Here is a 12,873-nt window from a genome sequence, read left to right as displayed (position 1 = left end):
ATTATTCTGAGCTAGAGGAAGAATCCCATCAGCATTGAGCATGCTTAAACCATTCAAGGCTTTATACACCTCTATCAGATCACCTCGCTGGTGCCTAGTCTCCAGACACTGTAATTTGCAAAACTTAAGCCGTTCTTCGTAAGAGCACCCCTTTGTTCCATTCACTAATCTTGTTGCCCTTCTCTGTACTCGTTCCAGCAGCTCTACATCCTTCTTGAAATGAGGCCTCCAGACCTGTATACAGTACTCTAGGTGTGGCCTGACCATCGCCTTATACAATGGAATAATCACCTCCTTATCCCTGCTGGAAAAATTCCTGTATATCATTGACAATACTCCATGAGCTACTCTTGCAGCCCGTCTGCACTGCTCAGAGAACTTCATATCTGCCTGCACAACCACCCCCAAGTCCCTTTCATTCTCTACCACTGTCAGTGTTGTACCACAGAGTTGATACGTTGCTCTGGGGTTGCTGTTTCCCATGTGTAGTACTTTACATTTGTCAATGTTAAACTTCATTTGCCACCTCTCAGCCCATCTGCTCAACCTTTCCAGATCCTGTTGCAGCAGCATAGTGTCAGTAGTGTCCTTGACAACCCTGCCAACCTTTGTATCGTCTGCAAACTTGGACATTAATCCCGATATACGATCATCAATATCATTTGTAAATACAGAAAACAATAATGGACCCAACACTGAGCCCTGAGGGACTCCACTAATAACATCAGTCCACGATGAGCAGTGTCCATTGATTACCACTCTCTGTCTTCTCCCCCTCAACCACCCCTTTATCCATAGCAGTAATTTGCCTCCAATGTCACACTGCTCCAATTTGTGTAGCAGTCTTCCATGTGCAACAGTATCAAAAGCCTTTCTAAGATCCAAGTATATAATATCAAAGTTATTCCCTGCATCCAGTTCTTCGTAAGAGCAACCCTTTGTTCCATTCACTATTCTTGTTGCCCTTCTCTGTACTTGTTCCAGCAGCTCTAAGTCCTTCTTGAATTGAGCCCTCCAGACCTGTATTCAGTACTCAAGGTGTGGCCTGACCATTCCCTTATGCAAGGGAATAATCACCTCCTTATCCCTGCTAGAAAAATTCCTATATATAATCGACAATACACCATGAGCTACTCTTGCCGCCCGTCTGCACTGCTCAGAAAACTTCATATCTGCCTGCACAACCACCCCCAGGTCCCTTTCATTCTTTACCACTGTCAATGTAGTACCACAGATTTGATACGTTGCTCTGGGGTTACTGTTTCCCATAGGTAATAGTTTAAATTTGTCAATGTTAAACTTCATTTGCCACCTCTCAGCTAAACCTTTCCAGATTCTGTTGCAGCAGCTTAGCATCGGTGGTGTCCTTAACAACCCTGCCAACCTTTGTATCGTCTGCAAACTTGGACATTAAGCTTGATATACCATCATCAATATCATTTATACATACAGAAAACAATAATCGACCGAACACTGAACCCTGAGGGACTCCAATAATAACATTAGTCCATGATGAGCAGTGTCCACTGATTACCACTGTCTTCTCCCCCTCAACCATCCCTTTATCTCAAGCAGCAATTCGCCTCCAGTGCCACACTGCTACAATTTGTGCAGCAGTCTTCTATGTGCAACAGTATCAAAGGCTTTTCTAAGATCCAAATATATGATATCAAAGTTATTCTTTGCATCCAGTTCCTTTGTGACTACATCATAGTATCCAATCAAATTAGTCAGACAAGACTTTCCCTTAAACCCATGCTGTGTCCATGCTATAACTGAAGTCATCCTTTTATTCATTGTAGCAACTTACCCTTAATGCCATACCTCTGAAATTTGTACAGCAGTACATGTAGAGAAAAAATGGCAAAAATTTTAGCCAAGTTTGAGAAACTGCAGAAGATGTGGGTGGGAGAATTGTAAAGACAGAAAATTCAGAACCATGATGTACCTGAGAAGTTAAAGCAGCAGTTAAAAATATAAAAAATTTTTGGTAAATAAACTTAATCCTTATTTAAATATTTTTCAATAAAGGACCAGTGAACTTTACGTGAAAAAGAGCAAGTGGAAAGAAAAGGTTTGGTATTTGGTTAAAAATCTTAGGTAGGTGGATAAATTATAAATATGATAATCAAAAGTTGCAAATTAAAAGAAAGATAGAAGTATGGAATAAATACTTTAATGATTACTAAATTAAGGAGCTGAGACATCACTGAAGAAGAGGAAAAGATTTAGCTTGGTGGTAGTATTGCTTTGTGTGACAGGCCCAGCAGAAAGACATTTAATCCTGGTGACTCACTGATTGGGAATTAACAGTTGTTACAAATACTTTGTTTTTCATTGTCCAAATTTTTTCTACAATTTTTTATTTTATTTTTATTATAAAATGCCTTAATTTCAAAGTATTTCTAATTAATATTGGAGTAATGCTGAAGCTAATAAAATGTGTGTTTTTTTTGTTATCACCATTTTTCTGAAAATTTAATGTAGGGTTTGAGAGTGAAAAGTCTAAAGATTTTCAGCTCCTAGATAAGTTTATGAAAACTTTTGCTGTTTTACTGACCAATTAGCATATTAATTTGTATTCTATAAATACCTTTAGTTCTAGTCACGTCATTAATTTATTTTTAAATTTAACTAGATTTTGTAAGTTACCTATGACTAAATACCTACCTTAATAGAACCTTTTGTATCATGATTTCATGCAAATATCATATCTGGTAAATAGGGAACTGTAAAGTTTGATTCAACTGGGTTGGCATTAATAGACAATTTTATTGGTAAAAATTTATTTACAGGTACACCCTCCAAAATGGAGAAGAGGGGAAAGCAGTGACTGACGAGTGGTGACTCCGCCCATATTAATTGTCATAGCTCCGTGCACCCCTATGTCCAAGGCTTGAAAGCAGACAAACTGATTTTCCCCCCCAACTTGATGTCATTAATGCAATCCAAAGTTTTACTAAAGCAAGATGCTCACGAGGAAGAAGCTTTTTTACACTGCTTGACAAAATGAACAAAACATGTAGAAAAACATGGTGCAACTCTTGCAACTTGCATGAGTTACGCCATGGACCCATCCAGCTCTCCAACAGTATAGGAATTACCACAACTCAACAAACCAAAAACCATAATGCAACCAGAGGGGGGGGGAGAGGAGGATCAACCTGCCTGGTTGCTTACTTGGCAGAGCTACAGAAACTTTGCCCGCCCATAACCACACCCTATATGAACCTCAGTTGGGCCCACTAATTACACCAAAGTCCATGATGATTTAAGTATTTCAAATTGCAGTTCATCTAACTGCCATCCAAAGCTAACTCAATTAAATATTCCCTCTCATTCACCCTCTTTAAGAGGCTACCAGGTACAGAAGAATTTAGGCCTATTTCCAACATGCCTGCATGTTGGAAATAGGCATAAATGCAACTCAAAGCATGAAAGTAGGAATCTCAAATATCCCTTTACCTACCATAGGATCTGATGGCTTCACCCATATGAGCAATAGACACTCTTGGCCAAAGACAACACCCTTGACTGAAAGGCTCTTTATCACTAAACTGCATCTGTCTACTAATGCATGTACCTTTTGTGTATACAGTAATACCCCGAAGTTACGCGATAGGTGGGTCCGACGAAAATCGCGTAAGTCGGGGTACAACTTTGCATATAAATACGTATAAATTTTGCTTAATTGGGACCAGGGACTAACAAAAACACTAGTTTAGAAGAAAAATATTAATAAAATTGCAGTTCTTTATACAGTTTAATACAAAATATGTATTAAAAAAACAAATGACTTACGTTAAAAAGTTATTTCGATGTCGATGGCTTCATAAAATCTAACAAATTCGTCTGACGCGCCTTCTTTTTTTCACGCAGAATTTCTTCGTAGCAAGCTAATAATTTTTTTATTCCTTGCTTTGTAGCTATAACGCGTTCTTCGTTGGAGTCTATGTTTTCTAAAATTTTTAAGCCCTTTACAATTGAGCCCTTTTCAATTTTCAACCTGTCAAGTTTGCAATTGTCATGTGCTTTTCGCCGTTGCTTCATTTAGGTCTGTAGCACGTGCAATATCACATGGTCTTTCATTTCGCTCAAAGCGTTTCACAATTTCATATTTTTTCTCTATCGACAGAGGCGGACTGGCCATAAGCCTTACCGGGGCCAGTGTAACCCCGGTGGGCCAGTGTGATTTTGGCCATAAACCATAGTATGAGGCCACTATAAATTTTCCCGGGTAAGAATTTTTGACCCAGTCCGCCTCTGTTTATCGATAATTGCTTTTCTTTTTCTCTCTTTGAATCTGCAGTGTCTTCACCAGGACGCTTCCTTTTCACACCTTTTAATTAAGTATTTTATTCATTTTTAGGGAATAAAGCGCAATTACAAAACGAGGAGGCACGCTTGATACACATAAACAAAGCTGCCCGCATGTAGCAACTGAATAAACAACACCATAAAGGCAGAGATACACTATTAACACCACACATTTCTAGGGGTTACTCCCATAAAACAATAAAAATCCAGTTGCGTTTCTGCTAGTGAAATCTGTTATAAACTGGTAGTAAACTCGATCTAATTGCATTTGCGATTATACCGATAGCTGGAATTGTGTTGGTTTTTACGTTATTATGGTGAAATGTGTTTTTCCCTTCACTGATATAAAAAACATAAAAGCAGCAAAGTTGAATTTTGTTCAACTTTCGCTCTCATTCTACGCCGTTGCACCGTATATCGATAACATATGAAAAACGACCTTGAAGATAGTGGGCGGCAGCGTTGCCAAACGAAAAAAATCAAGAACCGCGTAACTCCGAGTTCGCGTAAGTCGGTGTATTACTGTATAGTCTCGAAGCACACACGTGAGCATATGCCAGATAAGAGCAAGGTACTCCACATATCACTCTTTCCAAGTGGTCTGTTATTCTTCAGAGCAGTCCAAATGTCCGGTCTCTGCATTAAATAATCACCCCTGGGATCGAAGGTTAAAACTTTTCATGGCCATCATCACCCCCCCCCCCCAAATATCAATGAGCCTGTCAGAAAGGTGCACAGTCTCCCTCCCATTTACTTTATGCTACCAGAATGCTTGAAGCATAAGTAATAAACAAGTAATCCAAGCAACGTTACGCTCAGAATTAACAGCATAATATCTAATGGAGACCTGTTTTAGTTAACAGAAACAGATCGCCCACTTGAGTGTAGAAAACAACTATTTCTTTCATCACCAATAATTGCTGCCACAAAAAATGGGGCGGAGTCCTGATCTGTTTTCTCAAAAAAGCACAACTCCTCTCCATCACAAAAACAATGGTTAATTTTGAAGTTCCAGCCATCATCCTCATTATGCACTAGGGCCCCCCCCCCACTTTATGCATGCAGCTAAAACTGGAATCCATCTACAGCCCACCCTGGATTTACGAAGTGAGCCTGTATACTATATCTCCCGAACACTTGAAGGAACCCATTCCCACTGTTGTCACAGTAGACTTTAACATCTCCTGATATATACAGGGTGTCCCAGGAGGAAAGGTCAATATTCCAGGAGATGAAAGGATGGGTCATTTTAAGCAAAAAAGTTCATATAAATATGTGCCCTATCCCGAATGGTTTCCGAGATAGAGCTACTTTAATGTACATTTGTTTTGTAATTTGCGTGCAGTATTTTCCTTCTCTCCCATCACTGTGCCATTTGATTGTCAGTTGCCAGTTATCAGTTCTAATTGTAGAAGTGTTTGCTAAAAATGCTGCACATTTTTACTAATGCCGGATATGCTGTATGTTTATGGCTTCTGTGATGGTAGTGCCCCTGCTGCTGTTGAAGAATACTGTCGGTGCTTTCCTACACGTTGAATTCTGGATCGTAGAGTGTTTTCCAAAGTTTTCAACATATTGTGTGAAAGTGGTATGCTTCCAGTGCTCATGTTTTATCTGAACGAGGACATCAAGAAAATGTGCAGGAATGGGAACACATTCTGAACGTGGTTCAGCGTAGTGCTACAATTAGCACGTGAAGACTTTCATGGTCTCGGTGTTTCATGAACACACGTATGGCGAACACTACACGAAGAGAGCTTATACCCATTTCACCCACAGCGTGTGCAAATTTTTCACATAGAGGACAGTGCCACGCGTCTTGAATTTTGTCATTGGTTAAATGCCAATCGTGAAGTGCTTCCATCAATACTATTTACTGATGAAGCAATGTTTACCTGGAATGGAATCAACAACACACGTAACACTCATCGATGGTCGCATGAGAATCTATATGGTACAGTGGAAACAAATTTCCAAGTTCGTTTCTCAATCAATGTGTGGTGCGGTATGATCGATAACCTGTTGATAAGTCCCGTTATTTTAGAACATCAAATGACAGGACCCAATTACGTTCAATTTTTGCAAAATACATTAGCTGAACAACTAGAGGATGTTCCTTTGGCTACACGGTGTGTTATGTACTTTCAGCATGACAGGGCCCCTTCCCATTCTACCAGACATGTGAAGCAACATCTGGACCGAATTTTCCCTAATCGGTGGATTGGTCGTGGTGGTGCCATTAACTGGCCACCAAGATCTCCAGACCTAACCCCATTAGATTTTTGTTTATGGGGTTGGATGAAGAGTGAAGTGTACAGAAGAAAGGTGGATACAAGAGATGATCTGCTAGCTTGCATAATGGATACTGTTGCCTATATAAAGGAATGTGAAGATACACTTAGACAAGCAACATGCCATGTTCTCATGAGAGTAGAAAAGTGCATTGAAGTTGATGGTAACATTTTTAAAAAATTTATAAACTGTTCCAAATTTGTCACTTGAAAAATAAATATTCAAATGCCTCTATCTTGGAAACCATTCGGGATAGGGCATGTGTTTATATGAACTTTTTTGCTTAAAATTGACCTATCCTTTCACCTCCTGGAATATTGACCTTTCCTCCTGGGACACCCTGTATATAAGGATGATTTCATTCAATTATTTTCATCCATAGGGCTAAGGCTAATTGCAACTCTACCCACTAGGGGCTCAAAACATTTAGACCTAACCTTCCACAGTTTTGAGGGAATTACAATAATTCAAAGTTCCGCTTTCTTCTGACCTTCAACCAGTGGCTTCAGAAATTTTCCCCTATGTGTAAGCTGTTGCTGCTGGAGGGGTTTTTTCCAGCAGCAACAACTTGCCTATTGCAAAGTTTTCTTCTCTACAAAGTTTATTAAGGAGATAGTTATCTTTTGAGTTACTAAGGAACATCAGGTGGGTTAATATCCCTTTGGATCCCTCCTCCTTCCCCTCATAGGGAACAAAAGGGTGCTCTTACCTAGAAAGGCTTCAGTTCTGCAAATTGCAGTGTCTCAAGACTAGGCATCTACAAGATCTGACTGAGGTGTTTAAAGACTTAACTGGATTCAGTAAGCTGAATGTTAATGGTATTCTTCCACTTGCTGAGACTACACACAAGGGGGCATAAATTCAAATTGAAGGATGGTTGAGGATAGATGTGTGGAAGTTTACCTTCAGCCAGCAGGTTATTGTTGGAACAGGCATCCATCTGTTGTTGTGGAAGTGGATGGGTTGAATATATTCAGGGGAGAACTAGACAAATTCTTGGAGGGTCTGGATGGGGTGAACTTTTTTTTTTTTGCTGGTGCTATATAACTTGCTCCCTTGCATCATTCACCTACTACTACTGAAGGTTACCTTTGTGGGGGCTAGGACTAACACACAGTGCTATGTCATCTTTGCAAAGTTTACTTATTCAAAGAAGCACTAAAGAAAGCCCATTTAATGCAGATGCATTTCTCAGGTGGGTCTGAAAAACTTTCTAGGGACTTGATAAGGATCTCTCTATTCCATGCTCCTCTACCAATCATAACTGTCCCCTATTTTCCACCATAACCTTCAATGAACAGGAACTAGCCCAAGCATTTTCATTTTAAAATTTTGCAATCCTTATTTCATTGACATACTCCTACATGCCTTTTAATAAAATTCTAGTCCGCTAGCATTCCTGATATCCAAGATCAGTTCCTAAACAAAATTGCATCTACATCAGTTAAGGAATGAAATTCAGGCCTTATCTCCATTGCATGGCATGTTAAAACTATTCAAGAAAGCCATACTTCTCAACCACTATTTTGGACACAGACTAATTTCAACTTTAAAAGGGAGATCCACCATCACTAACCTTGGGACACATGGAACATGCATTAAACACTGGAGATCAGTTGGATATCATCTTTCTTGACATCCGAGCTGCATGTAATAGGCCTTCAGTTAATGGCCTTCACAAAGAAAAGGTTGAAGAACATCAGAAGAGTCCAACAGTGACTTGGGTATGATTTGGATGACCAATTGACCCTTGGACTGTACATTTCCACTGCAAAAATGGAAACCTTAGGGGCACTATGGAGAGCCAGACAGCAGCTTATGGGAATCTTTTACTCTTTGATCCTATATGGCTCACCATCTCAAAAAGCATCTCGCCATCATATTCACCATCTCAAAAAGCATCTTCTACACTTCCATAGGATGAATCCCTTGGGAGATCCCACTCATAAAGGCCAGCATCTTTTTCTAGTGAAGCTTGTCACAAAAAATGGAAGGCACCCTTCCTTGGTGGAAATCCTCACTCAACCATCTCAATGGAGATTCCTATGGAGTAGAAATTTTGCCATCCTTCTTAGGTGCAACTCAGCTCCAGTAGCTTTTCCCATACAATGTACTCAATTCTTTCAACCAACTATAGATCAATTGTGAAAGGGTGATTGGAGAAAGCTTTCTGGACAACAACTCTCCATCAAACCCACCTCATGTTCAGACAACATGATGTGAATGAACAGACACCAAGCTTGGCCAAAAGTCTACTTTCAAGCGGTGTGCTTTGGATCCTGCTCCATAGGTCATTGCAGATCATATGTTATTTTTTTTTCATGCTATCTAGTAAGTGATCAATAACTTACTAGTGTAATCACATTACTAAATGTTATCATTGTTGTGACTTACTCTGTCAGATATCTGTGTCTAACATGTTTATTTTCCCACACACTACTATCTTGGGGAGAAGTGTACCCCTCTGCTTGATGCTTAAAAAAAAAAAGAAAAAAAAAAATCCCGACAGATTATTCCTGAACATTTCAGGTGTAGGGGACTTAATTGGGGTGATATTATTTGCATCTGATATTATATTGTTTTAGTAGTCTATTCTGGCAATGCTTTATGATACCCCCTGGTAGAGTGCTACCTATGCCTGGTACTCTGGCTAGCCATAATTTTGTCCAAGATCTAGTCTGGGAAGCTATGTATGCAGACTTTTATTTGCATCCAATCCACATCTCACTCTGTCATCTCATGTACTGCAGCACAACTAGGCTCTAACCATTGAAACTGGTCAATGATACACAGGAATTTTTCTAGCAGGGATAAGGAGGTGATTATTCCCTTGTATAAGGCAATGGTTAGGCCACATCTTGAGTACTGTACACAGGTCTGGAAGCCTCATTTCAAGAAGGATGTAGAGCTGCTGGAACGGGTACAGAGAAGGGCAACAAGATTAGTGAATGGAACAAAGGGTTGCTCTTACGAAGAAAGGCTTAAGTTTTGCAAATTACAGAGTCTGGAGACTAGGCACCGGCAAGGTGATCTGATAGAGGTGTATAAGTCTTTGAATGGTTTTGAACATGCTCAATGCCAATGGGATTCTTCCTCTTGCTCAGAATAATCACCTCAGAGGGCATAAATTCAAATTGAGGACGGACGGATGTCGGATAGATGTGCGGAAATTTGCCTTTGGCCAGCGGGTGGTTGGTTGGTGGAACCGACTTCCATCATTTGTTGTTGAAGTTGATAGCCTAAACAAATTTAAGGCTCAACTGGGACAGGTATTTCGAACGAACGGAGGGGTGAAATGGGAGTGGTGTGTTTTTTTTGTTTTTTTTTTTTGGCTGATGCTGAATAAGCTTGCTTTCTTGCATCATATGCCTCTACTAATGCTAATCTTGTATTATGCAGCAGTGTTTCTCTTTCTTTGGAAATGGGAAAGATTACTCAGTTCTCTGAATCTCATTTGTTTATGTAGGCTGACCATACATCCCCCCCCCCTTTTTTTGCTATGTTCGGACTGTCCTGTTGTTTTAGTAAAAATAAACATTTTTGTGCCGTTTTTTTAAAAAAATTTTTTTTATATTGGTGCAATATAACCTATAATCATGATTATATTGTAGGATGGCTGTCATTCGTGTAACCACAGGCAGACACATTGATCGACTGCTGAGAATTCCATCTGCTGGTGGTTACCACTACAACTGAAATAGACCAATTTTTGTCATAGGCCTTTAACATCAGTTCAACAATATGTTGTGTGTCAGTAGTCGGCATTTGTTCTTGCTTGTTGGTTATCGCATACACACATTTGAAAGGTTTTTTTTATTTTATAATTTTAAAAGTTTTAAGTCTTCAAATTTTAAATGTCAGAGAAATTATGCATTTAACGAAGACCTTCAAAAAGAATTCAAATTTGTTAAACTGGACAATTGGTATAGTGATAAAACAAAAATGGCTTGTCAACATTGTAGTGTTCATTTTTCTGTTGCTCATGGAGGTAGGAGTGACATTAACCAACATCTACATTTATTCAAAGTAAACTCATTCATAGTCCCGTTTTCCTCGTACCATTTTGGCCTCAAGGAATTAGTCAGCCTATGTTTAAGTGATGTAATCCTCTCCCCCCAACAGCACTGATATATAGCTGTTTGGTATGTCACCCACTAGATCAAGAAAAGAACAACTTAAACTTATTATTTTGGTTCATTCTTAAACAGTGATTTACATGGCTGTTTTAGAGTGCTGAAAGAAAAATACCATCATAACAAAAGTTTATTTAAAAAATTACGGCAATTCCAGGTTTTATAAAGTATAGTAATGCTCTACATCATACAGTACATGGTGTATAAGGTGCAATTTTTATGGTACAATATTACTGGGATGAGTTATAATGTTCAGCAACATAGACATTGAAATTATTCTAGTAAATCCTAAATAGCCATAATCTATAATTTGTCAAAGCAAAAATTTGCTGTTTTCATTTATTTGAAATGACAGCATTATTAGTTTAGTGATTTCAGTCAAAAATAAAGGAAAAAAATCAATTTTAAAAAGAACTAATTAAAACATTTTTATAAACTTAAAAAAAATTATAATAAACTTATGTTTAACTTTAACTGCAATTTAACAACATAGGAATCCTTTTCAATATTTCGGCTCATCTGATGTTAATATTCACACACCTTGTGCACTTAATTTAAAACTTGCATTAATAGTGCAGGTTTTACATTTAATACAAATTTGATCACAAGGTCTGGGAATTGTTTTATCATGGTTTCATGTTAAATAAACATGCCACCTCTTACATGCACAAATAAATTGACACAAACTGTTAAGCTCCAATGCTGCCATTGCAGGGAAAGTGGATATACTGAAAAAACCTTTGGTATTAAAATTCTGTGTTCATAATCATAAAAAACCAACCTATTTCATGACACACAATAATTAAAAAACTGTAGCTTTCTTGAAGCACTTTGAATAAATTACAATTTAATTAAAATAGCATTAAGATTTGAAAACAAGAATCCATGATGCTCTAATAAGGGAGGATGCAATAGCCAATTTACATAGCCTGTATATTTTATATTAATAAAAATCTCTCAACTGTACAAGATAACTTGTGTGATAAAGCTACAGCAATAAGTGAAGAGTAAACAGACGTTCATAAATTTCAGCACAAACATATGTAAAAAAAAAAATATGAAAGCAAACAAACTTTTGTATTTAAATTACTAACTATATATAATATCGGTGTAGATTCACCACAGATACTCTTAAAGAAAAAAACTGATAGTAGTGTAAAGGGCATCATTTCATCTATCTCATATTGCGTCCATCCTTCACAATGAGTTACCATGTATTGCACTGCCTCAAATAAGTAACGCTTCGCTAACAGAGAAGACTGTTGTTACTTATTCTTGGTGGGCACCACCACCCAGACGGCACCGTTTCAAGGCTTGTTGGCCTTTCATCAGTGGGTGGGCAGGTACCCTGGTATTGCAAACACGACAACCCAGTTGTGAAGTTAATCCCAGAATGAGAGATGCCAAAAGGTGTATGTGATAATTTTAAAATAAAAACTAAAAGCAACTAGGTATAATATTTTAAGAGTTTAAGATTATCTATATATAATATCAGTGTAGATACACCACAGACAACTCTTAAAGAAAAAACTATGATAGTAATGTAAAGGGCATCATTTCATCTGCATCTCATATTTCATACTCATCCTTCACAACGAGTTACCATGTATTGCACTACCTTGAACAAGTAATGCTTCACTAATAGAGAAGACTGTTGTCATGTTTGCAAATACCAGGGTACCTGCCCACCGATATGACAAAAAATGTGTGTGATAATATTAAAATGAAAACTAAATGCTAAGATATATTATCTATGGATAATTGTGATTAAAGTTAGCAAAAGCTTAAAATGCCAAAGTTCATGACAGGGAATATGTACTCAGTCAAAGCTTAATATAAAAGACGGCACTCACCTCAATAATCTGTTATGGTTACATGAATTATGAAACAGTGGTGTGAGGAATCTGATTGAAACTAAAATCGGAAGTTAAGAATTGTGATTAAGAAAATGTAATTTAAAAAACTTAGCCCAGAGGAGGGAGAGGTGCACCACATCATCCTCTAGTTGTCAATTATAATACTGTATAAATAAAATATCTTAAAATTAAAAAAAAGGAATAAGGCCAATAGTCATGAATGACGGACTTTTGATAGATTCATCTTGAGTTGGCATTAAAATGAAGAGCAGAAG

This window comes from Mastigoproctus giganteus, chromosome 14 (assembly GCF_048544385.1).
Source record: "Mastigoproctus giganteus isolate SK-2022 chromosome 14, ASM4854438v1, whole genome shotgun sequence".
NCBI classification, from domain to species: domain Eukaryota; kingdom Metazoa; phylum Arthropoda; class Arachnida; order Uropygi; family Thelyphonidae; genus Mastigoproctus; species Mastigoproctus giganteus.
This window is presented reverse-complemented; position numbering follows the sequence as displayed.